We start from the raw sequence: 5,000 nt of genomic DNA on the forward strand, positions 1-5,000 counted from the left end.
TCTCCCAGCACAGCGCACGCGCCAACACGTCCGCACAGCTGCGATACAAACCACCTGCGAGAACCGCAGAGGCGACCGAGCAGCAGACGGCGTCGCGGCGCCGAGCGCCGGGCGGCGGCGCATCCTCAGCGCACACAGTCCTCAATCGGACCAGCACACTGCAGATGTCCACCGCGCTTCGCACCGGGCCCGCGAGGACCTACTTTGGCCGCACGGCGCCGCGTGCAGGGTGCGCCGGCGCGCAGCTGCGCCGCCTGCCGCCTCCGTCGGCCGGCGCGCCTGCCACTGGCCGCCCCCACCAGCCGGCTGTAGCGCGTGCGCCCACGCACCGCACGGCCAACACGCCGGGAGGCCCCCCCTCACCGGCCGGGGACGGTCCCACCCAGCCACCGCCGCGTATCGCTTCACACCCACATGCCATTCACGTTCGTGGGCATGGTGGGTATCGCTGCAACAACCGGTTGGTAGCTCAACCGATCGTCGCCATCACTGATTCACCCCTAGCGAGAACAACCGCACCACAACGGTTTACCAGTTGTTCATTTGCGTAACGTCACCAGCAAACGTAGGCGTCCATCGCCATTTGCAAATTCAACGATTGTTGCATGCCTGTGTCAGGTGTCACGACACACTGTCTGCCCACATACACGCAACAACATGTCCACGCTTAGCGAACACGTGGAAGGTGGCCCCCGTACGTATGCGATGTCCATTGCGCGAACGACTGTCAACCGGCCTCTGTCGCATGTCGCAGATGTGGAACGCAGTGCACCGTGCTATCACGGTGTGTGAGAAGAGACGACTACGTCTGACAACACGCGCCACTACATCAACAGACGGCTCATGCTGATCGCCATCCAGGGCATACCACACTGCAATCCAGCTCTTATAGGGAGACGACACGTAGCTGAGTGCACAACATTTGGACCGCATGGTTCGCCGTTGTTGGCGCAGTCGTTGTACGGTCACATGTACCACGATGTATCATTCAGTACATGAGGACCAATGTGCAGTACAGTGTGTGATTTGGACGTACAACATCAGCGGACAGTTGACACAGGCCGTACCACAGCGTAGGCTAAGTGCTTCGCCATGCGAATGCCAATGAACAACTGCAAATGCCAATGAACAACTGCAAAGGGCATTGAGCATGTACGTCCTGCTGCCATCCACATTACAGTGTATAGCTGCAAGGTGTTTAACATGAAGCGATACACTGGGGACCGGGCAGTGCGAGTAGCAAACTATATTGCGGGGGTTGCAGTTAGGCAACACTACACTAATTTAACGCGTCGTATGACAATTACAGAGCAGGTTAAGGCCCAACGTGTGTTGGGTTAAGGCCCAACGTGTGTTGGGTTAAGGCCCAACGTGTGTTGGGTTAAGGCCCAACGTGTGTTGGGTTACGGCCCAACGTGTGTTGGGTTAAGGCCCAACGTGTGTTGGGTTAAGGCCCAACGTGTGTTGGGTTACGTTAAGGGGCAATGTGGGTTACGTTAAGGGGCAATGTGGGTTACGTTAAGGGGCAATGTGGGTTACGTTACGGCGCAATATAGGTTACGTTACGGCGCAATATAGGTTACGTTAAGGGGCAATGTGGGTTACGTTACGGCGCAATATAGGTTACGTTACGGCGCAATATAGGTTACGTTAAGGCGCAATATCGGTTACGTTAAGGCGCAATACAGGTTACGTTAAGGCGCAATACAGGTTACGTTAAGGCGCAATACAGGTTACGTTAAGGCGCAATACAGGTTACGTTAAGGCGCAATACAGGTTACGTTAAGGCGCAATACAGGTTACGTTAAGGCGCAATACAGGTTACGTTAAGGCGCAATACAGGTTACGTTAAGGCGCAATGCAGGTTACGTTAAGGCGCAATGCAGGTTACGTTAAGGCGCAATACAGGTTACGTTAAGGCGCAATGCAGGTTACGTTAAGGCGCAATGCAGGTTACGTTAAGGCGCAATACAGGTTACGTTAAGGCGCAATACAGGTTACGTTAAGGCGCAATACAGGTTACGTTAAGGCGCAATACAGGTTACGTTAAGGCGCAATACAGGTTACGTTAAGGCGCAATACAGGTTACGTTAAGGCGCAATACAGGTTACGTTAAGGCGCAATACAGGTTACGTTAAGGCGCAATACAGGTTACGTTAAGGCGCAATACAGGTTACGTTAAGGCGCAATACAGGTTACGTTAAGGCGCAATACAGGTTACGTTAAGGCGCAATACAGGTTACGTTAAGGCGCAATACAGGTTACGTTAAGGCGCAATACAGGTTACGTTAAGGCGCAATACAGGTTACGTTAAGGCGCAATACAGGTTACGTTAAGGCGCAATACAGGTTACGTTAAGGCGCAATACAGGTTACGTTAAGGCGCAATACAGGTTACGTTAAGGCGCAATACAGGTTACGTTAAGGCGCAATACAGGTTACGTTAAGGCGCAATACAGGTTACGTTAAGGCGCAATACAGGTTACGTTAAGGCGCAATACAGGTTAGGTTAAGGCGCAATACAGGTTAGGTTAAGGTACGACATAGGTTAGGTTAAGGTACGACATAGGTTAGGTTAAGGTACGACATAGGTTAGGTTAAGGTACGACATAGGTTAGGTTAAGGTACGACATAGGTTAGGTTAAGGTACGACATAGGTTAGGTTAAGGTACGACATAGGTTAGGTTAAGGTACGACATAGGTTAGGTTAAGGTACGACATAGGTTAGGTTAAGGTACGACATAGGTTAGGTTAAGGTACGACATAGGTTAGGTTAAGGTACGACATAGGTTAGGTTAAGGTACGACATAGGTTAGGTTAAGGTACGACATAGGTTAGGTTAAGGTACGACATAGGTTAGGTTAAGGTACGACATAGGTTAGGTTAAGGTACGACATAGGTTAGGTTAAGGTACGACATAGGTTAGGTTAAGGTACGACATAGGTTAGGTTAAGGTACGACATAGGTTAGGTTAAGGTACGACATAGGTTAGGTTAAGGTACGACATAGGTTAGGTTAAGGTACGACATAGGTTAGGTTAAGGTACGACATAGGTTAGGTTAAGGTACGACATAGGTTAGGTTAAGGTACGACATAGGTTAGGTTAAGGTACGACATAGGTTAGGTTAAGGTACGACATAGGTTAGGTTAAGGTACGACATAGGTTAGGTTAAGGTACGACATAGGTTAGGTTAAGGTACGACATAGGTTAGGTTAAGGTACGACATAGGTTAGGTTAAGGTACGACATAGGTTAGGTTAAGGTACGACATAGGTTAGGTTAAGGTACGACATAGGTTAGGTTAAGGTACGACATAGGTTAGGTTAAGGTACGACATAGGTTAGGTTAAGGTACGACATAGGTTAGGTTAAGGTACGACATAGGGTAGGTTAAGGTACGACATAGGTTAGGTTAAGGTACGACATAGGTTAGGTTACGGTACGACATAGGTTAGGTTACGGTACGACATAGGTTAGGTTACGGTACGACATAGGTTAGGTTACGGTACGACATAGGTTAGGTTACGGTACGACATAGGTTAGGTTACGGTACGACATAGGTTAGGTTACGGTACGACATAGGTTAGGTTACGGTACGACATAGGTTAGGTTACGGTACGACATAGGTTAGGTTACGGTACGACATAGGTTAGGTTACGGTACGACATAGGTTAGGTTACGGTACGACATAGGTTAGGTTACGGTACGACATAGGTTAGGTTACGGTACGACATAGGTTAGGTTACGGTACGACATAGGTTAGGTTACGGTACGATATAGGTTAGGTTACGGTACGATATAGGTTAGGTTAAGGTACACATTGTTGTAAGGAAAGGTTTAATGGGGGGCGGGGCGGGGCGGCCGGTTTGTTGATTGTGATTATAGTAAGTGGATGCCTGCGGCATCATCTGATTTGCCACGTCAGGATGCACCTTTGGCTCATGACAGGCGGCGCTCTCATTCCATGCTTGTGGCAGACCTGTGTCTTTCATTCCTGCCATTGTTTGTGTGCTGTGAGAGGAGGCAGTATTGTGATGTTGGGTGCACCCCTGTGTAGGACATGTGTGGGTGTTGGTGGCTTGGCTGAGCAATGGTGGTTGTCGGGTGGGTGGGATATTCTGTTTTCTGAGTGGACCTCCCAGTCTGGTTATGACAGTGTGGATTGTCTAATGTGGCGGAGAGGATGCACTGGGTGTTGTTCCATGCTGGTGCTTACATATTGTCTGTGTGCGTGTTACAGGCAGAGAGTAGTGCGTGATAAGGGTGTGTGGCTGACGTGTGGTTGTGATTGTGAGCAGAGTCTTTCAGCATGTATACGGACAGTTGTATACATTATCTGTATTCTGATGGCTCTATCTATTACTAATCAGCGCCGTGTATACGTTTAATCCGGTTCCAGTCGAAACTGTTGTATCTCTGTACATTAGTGACACGGCGAGCCCGCTATGTAGTTACTCGTCTCGGCAGCTTCCACCGGTGTATGGCAAATGATTATAAGGAATCAGTCTAGTCGTCAATACCGATGGTGTGACGTCACATGTCTGGGGTGGGGGACGCTGCGCCCTTCCGGTGGGTCATGGCCTAGAAAGACTCTTCCCACGCAGGGGGGCGTGGACTGTCATTGACTCTTCCAGGTAATATACTTGCCGTACGTTCTTGCGACTGCGAGTGCAACGCTCACCGGTACCGACATGGATGGAGCGCCTCCTAGCTGACCGCTCAGCATCGGCATTCGTACAGAGAGCAACGCGGTCGCGTCTCTAGCTCGTAACTGGTACAGCCCGCAGCTCATGTATAGGGACAGCGGGAATGTCGCATATTGGAGATAACTCTTCATGAAACGCATGTTATAGGGGTGGATTGCACATTGCGACTGCGGGAAAAGTCCGCCGTTCATCCGCTGGAGTTGCGAGTTGGGCGGTTGGAGTGGGGCGCAGGTGGAGTGATTGCCGGTCCACGATTTCGTGCGGCAGAGGCGCTGGCGTTGGGGTGCTGTGGTCGA

The sequence above is a fragment of the Schistocerca americana genome, unplaced genomic scaffold, assembly GCF_021461395.2.
Source record: "Schistocerca americana isolate TAMUIC-IGC-003095 unplaced genomic scaffold, iqSchAmer2.1 HiC_scaffold_670, whole genome shotgun sequence".
Lineage (NCBI taxonomy): Eukaryota > Metazoa > Arthropoda > Insecta > Orthoptera > Acrididae > Schistocerca > Schistocerca americana.